Source organism: Erpetoichthys calabaricus, chromosome 2, assembly GCF_900747795.2.
Source record: "Erpetoichthys calabaricus chromosome 2, fErpCal1.3, whole genome shotgun sequence".
Taxonomy (NCBI): Eukaryota; Metazoa; Chordata; class Cladistia; order Polypteriformes; family Polypteridae; genus Erpetoichthys; species Erpetoichthys calabaricus.
Genome location: NC_041395.2, coordinates 134,969,721 through 134,983,772, shown reverse-complemented (window position 1 = coordinate 134,983,772; position 14,052 = coordinate 134,969,721).

Below are 14,052 nucleotides of genomic sequence, written 5' to 3'. Positions count from 1 at the left end.
GACTGGGAGTGTGTGATGTGTGACATCATTACCGCATCGTCATAAAGGTCAGTGCTGTGTACGTCCTGGACGTCTAAGATTGGAGTCACAAACTAACAGCTCTCAGCACAATTCCTTATTGTTAATTACGAGTTTACGACTGTTTTTTCTTACCCTCTGACTACAAATTACAGTTGTGGTTACACATATCTTTTTGGCTTACAACTTACCGCTCTGTTCCTTGACCACATCATGAGTTTTGTTTTTTTAATTATAGTCTTCTCTATTATGATCCCTGCTTGAATTCTGTACCAGGCCATATCATTTTCTTCATGGCTGCTGCTACTTGTTACTTTAAAATGAGCTCATTGAGAACACGGGGACACAGTTGGAAACATGTTAATGGTAAATTTTGCACACATGTTTGGAGGTTTTTCTTTACCCAGAGAACCACAGATGCTTGGAATAAGCTATCAAATGGTGTGTTACAGAGCAGGACTTTAGTGACCTTCAAAACTAGACTTGATTTTATTTTGGAAGAATTAATAGGATAGGAGTGGCGAGCTATGTTGGGCTGAATGGCCCATTTAAATTGTTCTAATGCTGCTGCCCTAGGCAAGTGGTCACTTACCAGAAGAGTGCAAGCAGCCATTTCCTTAATATTTCTCCGAGTGTTTACAACAACAATCCGAGTGCTCTGTCCTGTGGTGGGTGCGGCAACACAATGTAATCAGCGCATTCGACCAACCTCTCCCCTCTCTCTCTCCTTTACAACATATTCATGCACAGAATGTAGCTCAAAGTGCTTTACAGAATGTTAAGGAAATAGTTACAAGAAAAGAAAAACAAGTTAAATTAGGCAAGGACAACAACGAGTAAGTAATAGAAAATACATCAAAACATCCATCCATCCATCCATCCATTTTCCAACCTGCTGAATCTGAACACAGGGTCACGGGGGTCTGCTGGAGCCAATCCCAGCCAACACAGGGCACAAGGCAGGGAACCAATCCTGGGCAGGGTGCCAACCCACCGCAGGACACACACAAACACACCCACAAACCAAGCACACACTAGGGCCAATTTAGAGTCACCAGTCCACCTAACCTGCATGTCTTTGGACCGTGGGAGGAAACCGGAGCGCCCGGAGGAAACCCACGCAGACACGGGGAGAACATGCAAACTCCACGCAGGGAGGACCCGGGAAGCGAACCCGGGTCTCCTAACTGCGAGGCAGCAGCGCTACCACTGCGCCACCGTGCCGCCCACATCAAAACATTACATATCAAAAATATACAATCAGTAGAAAAGTAGAGTATAAAATATATTATCATATTCTTAGTCTCTAAAGACAAGAATGATAAGAAGGTCAGATGGCCAGGAGGATAAAAAAAAACAAAATCTGCTGGAGCTCTAAGACTAAAAGACCACCCTGCCCTGACTAGACGTTCTGCCTAACATAAACGTTCTGAAGTCACCCATCACTGTTTCTAGGAATCGATGCAGTGGGTCTCATGGACAGCTGGAGTGCTTGCTTTCATTTGAGCACTTCAATCAGGTGGTGGTACAGACAGCTGGCACATGGGGCGAGAAGTAGTGGCAATCACCTCAGGTGGCACTTTAGTCAGGGAGGCCTTTTTTAACATTATGAAATAACAATACAAAAACGTTAAGTATGGACTTTAAGAATTACACACACAACCATTGCCTTATTTATATACTACCTTTAAAAGTGGAGAGAAATATTTTTATTTTAAAAGTTTCAAATTTGGCATAAGGGAGCTCACTGCACCTTGGCACAAAGCTGGTATGCAGATCAGAACAGCACATGTGCGTTTTGAAGTCACATGCCAACCCCATGGATTGGAATTAATTTTCTTAATATCCATCCCAAATCTGCAAACCTAATAAAATCTATTTATCAGACAGATGCAAACTTAAAAACATGAATAATAATAATTGTAAACAATTTGAAGGCAGCAGTTACATGCTGGCTTCAAATGTGTTTATCATTGGTTGTTGTTTGTTTTTACTGTAAGGGCATCATCTGGGTCACTGGCTGCTATCATCAATATATAACGAGATGTGAATACTTCATCATTCTGATTGGTCTATTTCAGCATCAGTACTTCATCAGTAATCAGTAATTGGCCGAGTGTTAATCTCCCCAAAATGTGTCCGCCTCTATTGGCATTTTATTAAAGTAAGGAATGCTATTGGCTGGTTCTTTTCTTGCAAGCAGTGGCCTGTTTTTAGTTCTACCGCGTGCTGTTCTTGACACACATTTGTGGCCCGGTGTAGGAATGACAGGTCGTGGAAAGGATGAAAAGTTAAGACACCAACCCGATCATCCTGGTTAATTTACTAAAGTCCAACAAAAAAGTCCATCTTTGGGCATTTGTACAAACACCCCTTTGGGCAAATAATAACAAAATTATTTGTCTCTTTGCTACTGAATTGAGAGTCATTTACTGGAGCTCCGTTTGGTGGATCGCTCTGATTGCTAAAGATGCTTCCTTCAAGGCACACAAACTGAACGGGGCACCCCACTGGGCAGTTTCTATGGGCTACATGGATAGAAGGAAAAGAGAATGCTAGCAACAGCGCACCCTCTCACTCCAGCAGGTTATCACATACTTTTATCGAGCCTATGAGGAGATCCTCCAACACACACTGTTACAACGTCTAGTGCTACATTTATAACCATAAAACCATCCAGTTCTGCCCAGTCTACCTCACAGGCCTTTGATGCCTTTGGACGTGCTATAAACAGCAATGTCCATGCACTCAGTCAACAATCAGTTAGGTGCTATTAAAGTGGCCACCTAACATAAAAGCCGACACATATATGGGACTCCTAGGGTTTGGACTCCAGCCCCATTGCTGGCTGGGCTTTGCTTGTTCTTCTTGTGTTCAGATGCGACATATGCTCAGTTGACTGATGTTTTTTAATCACAAAGTAGCCTCTGGGGTCCAAATTGGAGTCCACCTGACGCTTCATTAGTTTGCTAGGGATTTGTGAGAATAAAGGTGGCTGGACAGCTTGGCCTTCGGCCTCCTTCAGCTAGAAAAAGAGACAGAAGCACGTTATCCTCTTCTCATTTGTTCGCTTTAATCCTGTTGCTTTTTTGTTCCACTTTCTTCAAAGTGAATTTGACACCTAGAAAACGATACCTGCTCACCAACTGTGAAATTGTAATATCGCCTGGGGGAATTGCTTTGATTAATCCGCGGACTTAAAGAGAGTTGTTTTTTTTAGTTTTTTTTTTTGATAAAAAATGCAACTAATTGGATTTATGTTTTTGTGCAAGTCTGTGTGTCAAGGAGTTCTTTTAAAATCAGACACGTACTGGAAAAGTTGAACAAACCTTTTTTCCCATGTTTCATTTTATATCTGAGGAACTTTAAGTATAAATTTTAAAGGGTTGATATTAGGGTAGGGCCAAAAAATGCAACAGTGGGATCGATAATAATTCTGGCATAACCTTGTGTGAGGGTAGTGTGGACGTGTGCACCCTGGGATGAGTCCTACCTTGTGTGCGATACCCACGGCTCACTACAGCCTGACCATAATTGCGGATAAGAAGGATGAGTGGGCAGAAGGAGTTTAGCTCAACAGCAGCAGCACTGAGTGCCAGCTGAGCCCATAAAGCAGACAGTGTGGTGCTCTTTAAGAAGTTGTTCCCAAGTTTGACTTTGTTTATATAAACCTTACAGGAGCAAAATGGTGGGAAATTGTCATCTTAGACTCCAATTCTATCTGGGGAGATTTTACGGTGATCCAGTCATGATCAGATAACACCACATTAAAAGGCAGCTGCAAATGCACTTAGGATGAGACCACTGAAGCCACATTTGACGCAAACAAAATAAACGTTTTGTTTTTCTCGACAAGATGTGGTTCTTCTGTTCAATTCTGCATAATAAAATATTCTTTTGTTTTTACCTGCTCTAATTGCTGCTTTTTGTAGGGGAAAGTCGTTTACTGGACACATCCGATCTTCAGTTTAATTGTGTTGTTGTCAAACTCCAGAGGACACATGATGGAGTTTACCTGCACACCACTGATAATCCCCTGCAGGGTTGCCGGAGAAATCCTTTTATGTCTTCATTGATTTTCAGCTCGGCAGAAAGTGTGCTGCGTCCAAATCCCTTCATTCAAGGCTGGAAACGAGGGTATTTTTTTTTCTTCCTCTTTCAGGGACATTAGATGTATTCGTATTTAAACAAAGAAAAGATTAATTAGACATCAGCAACAGAGAAGCAAAGGGTGAAAAATGCAATTGGAGCGATCGCTAATCCTTTATGTTAGCTGATGTCAGACTTAATGGAGTCGACTTAAAGGCAAACATTTGATAATATTCCGCCTTTCTCAGATCTTCACATTCAAGTGACTCCCTGTAACTAGCAATTATAGCTCTACACATATGACATTTCGAATTAAGCTGTCAAAACAGTGGTAATCTGAGAGTTTTTGTTTATTTGTTAATGCTTTCGGCTTCATCTGTTTTATTTATTTTTTTCTGGATTAACTGCTGCACCTGGTGCCTCTCTGAGACCTGCACTTCCACAGATTTATTTTTGGAGTTCTTTCTAAACAAACACGTTTCAAGTTCATGGCTGCATTTCCAGCATACTTGAACAAGTCATTTAATATCAGGAACATCCTTATAAAAAATATGGTCATATAGTTCGGAGACTTGTGATGGACTGCGGCCCTGTCCAGGGTTGGCCCCTGCCTTAATCAGTAAGTGGATATAAGAATTGAATTTATTTCAATTCCATTTCTTTTTTTGTGTGTGTGTGTGCCGGCTCCAAGTCCTGCAACAAGTAACTTGGGTAAAATACAATAACAAACTTTACCAATAACTAATTACTTCATCAGTACACATAAAGATCAAGATTTGTTTAAAAATGATGTTATGTTGTATTTGCTCCTGTCATCACTCAAGGGAAGGATGGGACTCAAAGATTCTGACAATTGGATCATGATTCCTACTTGTTTATTTGTGGATGTCTTTTTAGGCAAATCCTTTTTGACTTATTTTTTCTTCTGCTTTTCCATTTTTGTTTTTATTCTGCTTATATGAATAAATCCTGTATTTATAAAATCTCTTTATGGATATTGTTTCCTCAAGCCAGAGGTTTTTCAGTTTTCTTCATGACCTTGAAGGGCATTTTTGTGTAGTTTTATTTGAACTTTTAAATCCAGTGCACCATTTTGGGCCCCAGTTTGGGGTTAGGCTGCCTGGGGCAAGAACTATTTTGGGGCTGACAAATGAGGGCCTGGCCTGGCCCTTTTGTTCATTGTGTGGCTTGATCCCCCTTTTGCCATCTTGTGTTTTATATTTCATAACACTGACCCTGTCACTATCTGTGTGATATTCACATTTTTTCCTTACTGTCTTCTGGATTTACTCAGGATGTTCAAGTGTCCTCCATTATTTTAAAAATACCATTATCATTTTAATTGGGCTTCCTCTGTGGTTGTAGTTTTGTTCCCATTCATTTGTTTATTTTTTTTGTCTTTTATACTGATTTACTTTACTGAACATGCTTTTGTTATCTTGTGGTATAGAATTGCTTTTTAATTAGTTTTTTTCTTGTTTATTTATTTTGTAATTTTCATTTTCAATTATTTTTGTTAATGCAGTTCATCATCTACCTTGCTATTGTCCTTGTGTTTTATGTGTTGAGCCCAAGGGGGTGGACCCCCTTATGATGAAGAAGATAAGGCTGCTAGTGGGGTTTTCACATTAAGGCCAGAAATGCCCTTAACCAATGGAAAGGCTTTAGTTGCCCTGCTGTTTAGTCCTCTTTCAACCCATTTCAATATCTTTGTAAGACTTGTGGTTGGCTGACCTTTCTGTTTCGCTTTCTTTGGTTTTCTGAATCGTTTGCTTGTTTGTGGGTTTTGCTTTTGGTTTTTGGTTATGGTTTGTATACATAGGATTTATGTTTTGAATCTTTCTTAATTAACTTTATAAAAAGTTTCATGTTTTGCTTTTCTTGTTCAGAGAATTTTGCAGATCCCTGTCTCCCATTTGGGATTAATAAGCAGGAAGTGCAGGAAGTAGGCCTACTTTGAGCTGTTTTTGCAGTTAGGGGACTTTGTTGGCATCCATATTCATTACACATACAAGTCTTAGAATAATTACCAAGTTTAAACTGTCCTTGTGTGTGTGTGTGTGTGCATTAATAAGTTTACACAGTGAGAGTCTAACATCTCCCAAGGAGTTGAGTGCTACAATAGCACTTTGGGATTGCTAAAATATAAAGTGCAATATAAATAAAATTTATTATTATTATTATTATTACAATGAGCAGATGCACTTTTGAACAACATTAATGATTAATTTAAGGACTTCACAATTCATTTCTCCGCTTGAGTCTGAAGTCTCCTCTAATTTGTATCTCATAAGACTGTCATAAAGGCCTGGATTGAGATCAGCTAATCAGCCAGGCACATCCTATTATGTATAATTCTGGCGCCAGATTATGTCAGTGACATGCTGTAAAGGAATTCTACCAGAGTGATTATTTTGGCTTTAAAAACACTAACATGCCAGCTGTTCTCATGAACAGCAGAAGAAAGGCTAGCACAGACCAGACAAATGAAAGTGTACTTCCTTTAATTAATTAACTAGGTTTAGTCTTTATTTTTTAGTTTCCTCAGACACACACAAGCTACTGGCTTTTACAGTTCATTTGCGTCCCAAAGACAAACATTTTTCTATAAAAAAGGAAGGAATCGCCTCATCTTCTACTTCTTTAAAATAATTACATTTAAATTATTGCCAGAATTATCAAAGACTTATTTTTCTAAATCATACCTAGTTATGAGCAGAAAACATATGGTCAAGAGGCATCGATAGACAATTTAATGGACGGAATGATTTGTATATGAATGTCTGGTAGGAACCAGCATTGCAGGTAAGGGAGGCCATGACAAGGTAGGAACAGGACCTACAAGGCCCAAATAAGGACCAGTTTCATCACCTCAGACACAGGTGAGATATAGTATACAGTATAGCCATACTGTACCAGGAGGTGAGATGGTATGCTGCCATGATGTGATGAAACTTACAGAGTGTGCCCCAGAATGGATTACTGCAAAAACATGAAAGTAGGATCAGGGCAATGGAAATGGGATCATTTAACAGAAGAACTCAGTGCAATAGATTGCAGCAGGGAAACTGCATGGTCTCCTTTTAGACTTTATAGTGGCCAGGCTACTACTGGGTTGAATAGCCTCTAAATGGGTGCTGAGGATTAAGACACATAGGGACAATTAGGAGGCACTTGATTCTGGGGTCCAGAGGACACCACTAAGTGAAGATAGTTAGGAGGATAATAAGAGAAGTTTCCCCTGATTAAGGCTTAGAAGGTCTTTCTGAGCAAATCTCCAGTGAGCATGGATAAAAATGGTTAGCATGATGATCTTCTGCCTTAACTAAAACCATGCCATAAACAAGGGACAACAGAGTTATCCTTGAGGGGACCAAAGGAAATGGCTTAACAAGAGCTACCGCTGGAAGCCATTTGTGTTATATACTACCTGATTTAATATCTGTGTGTTTGGCTTTTTTAAAATATTTGTTTTAAGCGCCTTTCCTAATTGTTATTTCCCATTATTCTTTTTTAAAGGCATTGAATTGACCCTGCCCGGGGTTTGTTTCCTGCCTTGCGCCCTGTATTGGCTGGGATTGGCTCCAGCAGACCCCTGTGACCCTGTAGTTAGGATATAGTGGGTTGGATAATGGATGGATGGATGAATTATATTTTTGGAGTTTTTATTTTTTCAATTGTTTTAAGTCATTAAAGATTATTTAATGCCACCATTTTGTATTTCTTTTGGGATTTTGCCATTTTGAGTTATGATATAGTGACATAATATTACTTGCTACAGAGTACTGTCCTGAAAGTGACATGGTTTACATCATCAGCACGATGTTATAAAGATCTATGTGTTACATTCATCATCGAGTTATTGGATATTCAGAGAGAGAAAATAATCCTTGTGTTATTTAGTGCACTTTGGAATCCCTGGTTCCTCACGTAAGCATCTGAAAACTTTGCTATGATTTTTTTGATTATGGTTTTGTCCAGGTGAATGATAGGAATGAGTTTAGGTTTTGAATTTCTAGCTCATTTCACGTTTTCTCTTCTAGTCATCCCCAGTAGACTCTCTTACATCCTCAGCAGCCCGGTACTGCGTCAATAGATTGTTTAAAAATCTTTTGCCATATCATACAGGCGAACTACGCCACACACCGTCCCAAACAATACCTCGTTTGCAAGTGACGGGTGTCAACTTAACACTCCTAGTAATGAAATTGTTACAATACAGGGCTATTCAAAATGAAAGAGCAGATTTCAAAAATGTATTTCAAACAAACTATATAAGACAGAAACACATTCCACACATCACTGGATAGAGGAAATTTCAAAGATTGGTCCTCTGTTCCTTGATGTTGCATGCACTCAACATGAGCACCATGTGTAGTGTGACAAACATCAAAATGGTAGACCATTTCTTGCCACAGACGAGTCAACTGGTCTCTAGTTACTGAATTCACAGTTTCCTCAATTCGATGTCGCAAATCTTGAAGATTAGCGGGCATAGGTGGAACAAACACTCTTTCTTTAATATATCCCCATGTACGAATTTTTTATGCCAATCGTAAATTGCTTATGACGAGGTGGCTGTTTGTTGAACTGTTGGTGAATTCACATTGAACTTGAACAATGGACTCACACTTCGCAAACTGCAGCACGCAAAATGATTTCTCTTGTGATGGTGTCGCCATTTTATTATAAACAAGAAACAGCGCTCAGTGGCATTCACTGGTACTTTTAGGCGGGCTTTTAAACTTTGAACTTTTCTTTGTCCGGTGATGTGCGGAATGTGTTTCTGTCTTATACAGTGTGACAGATGTTCGGAGCCCATGCCCCTTCACCACATTTACCAGGGGGACAAGGGTGGGAAACCCAGTATCTCCCCCTGAATGCTAGATGGCAGCCTCCCTGGGTTGCAGCGGTGCCTCGGACTCCTCCAGGGCTTCATGGGGGTTGGAGTTCTATGCAGCCCTGTTGGGTTCCACAGGCGCCCCCAGGGGGTGCTGCAGCAGGAGCTGCTGGCCCCTTTTGGGCACTGGTTTTGCCACACCCGGAAGTGCAGCCAGAAGTCGGCAATCAAGCACCTGGAGCACTTCCAGGTACCCAATAAAAGGGAGCCAGCGACCACCACTCAGAGCCAGAGTTGGGTGGAGGAGGACAAGGTTACTTGGGAGGAGTGGTGGTGCCAAGGAGAAGAGAAAAGTGCGTGATTTATTTGTGACTGTGCTTTGGGACTGTGTATTGCCTGTGGGACACGGGGAAGACGTGTGCCCACAGGGGAAGAAAATAAATTAATTTATTTTACACGTGCCTCCCGTGTCCAATCTGTGTCAGGTCGGGAGCTATATAGCATCTATCTTACAACAGTTTCTTTGAAATATGTTTTTGAATTCTGCTCTTTCATTTTGAATAGCCCTGTGTTTATGGTTGACTTTTATTTTGGTATGAAATGTGTGTTGTTTCATAAATTGCCAAAAAAATATTTGACATAATTGTAGTAAATATTCTGTATAAGGAATAACCAAGTGTTATGCATCAATCAAAAAGTACAGACCAATAGATTTCGACCATTGCAGTGAATCCTCCCGCTGAATGAGCAAACACGCGCGCTATAGGCTGAAAACCGCAAACAGCATTACAACTCTCTTCTGATTTTTTGTGTGCTCTCGCATATTACAAAACAACAGCAAATATCTACAAGTGACATATCAGTACTTACAGAAGATTCTCCTCATCAAAACAAGTATTATTGTATGATGCATCAATTATGAGATATCCTCCAAAAAAGAGGAGTCGCGAGGCCACCTTTGGCAAGTACCACCTCACATTTCTGGGTTATTAGCTCTGATTCAATAGGTCACACACTTGCAAACTATTATATTATATTATAACTTATACCATTGGATGGCAGCAACTGATGTCTCCAATGATATGTAGATATCCATATATGGACATAATGAGACAGCATAGAGGGTGTGCGTAATGAAAGAATACACTATTTGAAGCAGGAACAACCAATGTAAATAGTTCCATGTAAATGTGTAAGTGGGGAAGGGTGTGAGAGTTTATCACAGGGTTGGGGTTCAGAGTTTTTATGTACAATAAAATTGTTCTGAACATGGAGACATTTTGGATAGGGGAGGGGGAAATCATGGTGCCAAATGCTGTAACTATTTATTTCTTTTTGTTATTAACATGAAACTTTAGACAGATACAGCAGATATGTCTGGGAACACCTGAGAGGTGAAAAAACTGCTCTGGCATCACTTGTGCACATGTATCAGAAAAGAAAAATTTTAAAATATTATTTTGAGCACCTGTTTATTTCCTAGTTTAGCAGAAGTTTCTAAGTAAAGGAATGTTTAAATTTGATACAAACACAAATTCTATCACATTTGAGAAGTTATCTGTCAGTTTTTAGTGAAAAATTGACTGTCCTGCCTTGAGGCTTTATTTTGGGGGTATTCCCCCAGGTGGAGATTGCTGAAAAATGCCCCCAGGGTGTAAGTAGGTCCTATCTCTCTACAAAGTGTAGTACTACTAATTCAGTGTTTATTCCTACTAATACACAGGGACCTAATCGGTGGCCTTTTTATCAGCTTGTACAACTCGCCTTGCTAGGCCTTCAAAAACTGGAATCGAGCACCTGCACTGATATCTAGCTTCTGTAAGCAAAGGAAAATAAACATGCTGTGAGCAACAACCAACAAAATGAATATTGGAATTTTGGAAATAAGATATGAACCAGAAGCCCAGGCGAGACTGGCTAATGCTCGTTCTACCTGTATAAGGGCTGACAGCTTATGCAGCTTAGTACGAGTGGTCCTGCTTATACAAACAAAACAAACACAAAGCATGTGTGGCAAAGGGTGCAGCGGAAATTATAAACATCTCCGACACTTGCAGAACAAATACAGAAAGAACAAAAAAAAAAGATGGCTGGAAAATACAACAAAATGGTACAAGCAAGAAGAAAAATTAATACAAAAAAAAAAAAAATAACTTTGGAATACTGTTTATTGAGTCAAGGTTAAGACAGGCCAATGGAGAGAAGCAATATGGTTTTGATGGGAGGTGAAAGAACTTATTGCTTATGTGGTAGCTTTGTGGAAAGTGGACTAGCCATCTGCTATCTAGACAGACATCAGGAGATGTTTATGTTCTTTTGGAATATTTCTTCCTAATTTTTTTGAAATTGTTTTTCTCCATTCTTCTCTGTTCTTCTCATCACGTCATTGATGCTCTAGGAACACTTCTGTTTAGGGGGTCTCTGGTGCATGTGCATGTACTTTGGACATGCAATAGCTGAGTAGATGCCAAACTATTTAATAATGAGTTTTGTTAGCTTTCACCTGATCTTTATGACTGGTAAATTAAACCCTTGTAAAGTTTATTAAAAGAAATCAAGCTTCTAGCATGAATAAATCATGCTGATTCTAGAGTCATACCCTGCATAGGCATCACCTAATTCCAAAGAATTACACAGGGCTGGGGAAACAAACCTGAAGAAGTGGAAGTGTTATTTGGAAAACTACTGCATCTATTGTTGTGGTGGGATTACTATTACAAACCGACTGACTGACTGTTGTGAGCTGTGCTCACTACTCGCAGTACTAAGCTGATTTAATAAAATTTGAAATTTTCTGCGCTGACATTCTTTCAACACACAGATATGTATAATGCATACAGTTGTACAGAGCTCACTCTACGTGAATATGTAATACTGAGACATGATGAAAGATGCACTGTAAATAATGCACACCAATTAATAGTAAGCTATCAGATAGAATCAATGCAGTGATCGAATGATATGGTGATACCAGACATACTTACTTACTGACCCAGATAAATTCTCATATAAGGGAACAGATTTTTCTTTTTACTTTCTCGTATACAAAGTATTGTAATCATGCAAATATTCGACCTCGAGATTTTGATGAATCTTGACGTTTTAGACCTCCGAGTCCAATTTACTTTCTTGTACGGAAAGTATTGTAATCATCCAAAAATTCAGTTTCGACATTTTAGACCTCCCTGAGTCCGTAAATACCGTTTTTGGAATTATGTCTGTGTGTCTGTCTGTGTGTTTGTGTGTGTGTGTGTGTGTGTGTGTGTATGTAGACATGATAACTTGAGTACGCTTTCACTTAGGTCAACCAAATTTTTCATACAAGTATTAGGTACATAACATAGATTTCTATCAACTTTTGAGCTATTTCCGCTAACTAGTAGTGGTTCATTTTTATTCATGCAGCTGCAGAGTCCAATGTATTCTACTTTACTTTTATAATAATTGTTCAATATATTATTAATTTGATTTGATTTATTGTTCATGGTTCTTTAATATACATAATATAAAAATATAATCATTGTCATACGGTTTACTCTTCAAATATCCATCCCCATATCTGAGTATAAGAGAAAGTATAGGGGAGACCACTCCGATTTTTTGCCTCCCAAGCAACATGTGAGTTTGGCTCAATAGTACCCTCTAGTGACCACAACTGACATACCATAAGTAGTTTCTAATTGATATGGAGATACTGGCCATACTTAACTTACTTATACAGTTAAACTGTCACATAAAAGGAACAGATATTTAATTCAAATTAAGTATTTTAGGTTTCTCCAGTTTAAGTTCTGGTTTGTCCTCATTATTTTAGACTACTGTCTATGCAACATTTCCAATTTCAGCTTAACGATTTCAAACCACTTCTGCTTGGTTTATGAATCTACCATTGGTTCATTTTTTGATGGTCTTATTCTCTGATGAAAACAAGGAACTGGCCAAGTGGATATCAGGGATCAGAGAGGTTTTTGGGTTGTTGCTGCTGACAATTGAATGTGTGCATTTGGGATTCCCTGGTCTGTGCTCTTTATTTATAATAAAAAATAATTTTAGTGCTTTGGATTCTCTTGGCATTCATGATGGGTTCCAGGACAGAACTTCTTCTTGAGGAGGCCCTCACTTGTTCACAGAGGATAAAAGATTTTGATGGTTTGTGATTGTCTTTTCTTTCTGGCCAATATGTGGCATTCTGGGAAAAAGCAAAAACAATAAAAAATAAAACCTGGTGGGCAATCTACCACACCTGCTTCAGCTGACTCCCCCATGTTAGGAATTTTAAATACCTTCCCTTATCATGTTGTTAATTTATCTATCAAGCATACTCATTGCCCTTCAAAAATCCCTACATAAAATGATAATTGACTGATGGAGTAATTGCTTTCTTCTCTGAATTTCACATTCTAACACTTTTTTCGTCCTTCTGCATGCCAGTCACTCACTGATTTCATATTGTAAGCTGGCTGCCTGATTTTTCATTTTTGAAAGAATTGAAAAATGTACAGTTAGGTTAAATGGAGACTGCTGGGAGTGAGTATGAGAATGAGTGAGAGCAAGAGTGACTTGTCCCAGATTAGTTCTTGCATTGTGAATTAATTGAAACAAGTGAATGAAAATATCTGGAACTCATTAAAATGGCAGTAAGAATAAGTGGCATATAGTGGGCGCCTTGAAGCGAGGGCTCTCTGAGGGTACCGAGAGGCCATGCAGACTGGCAGTAGGACAAAATTATTTCCTTTCATTAGCAACCACCATCAAGAACAGCCAATCAGGAAATCCTGGTGGAGAGCAGATAGCTCATGAGCAGTTTGGTGGAACCTGATGCTACCAGAAGACCCTCGGCCATAAAGCACTGTAGAGCTGCCCTTGAATCCAGAGGTTAATCTCAAAATGGGACTTATTACTAAAATCTATACAGAGTGATATATTAAAAAATGCAGCACTTGTTGTTGTACCAAAATTTCTATAGTTATTGTTGAAATAACAATTAACAAAGGAGAACAATAGGAAGACAGAACAGTACAACAACAACAAGAAAACATAGTCAAGTCTGAACGTTAGCAGTATTTGTCTTATGGCTCTTCAGTATCTTGTCTGACCACCTCTTG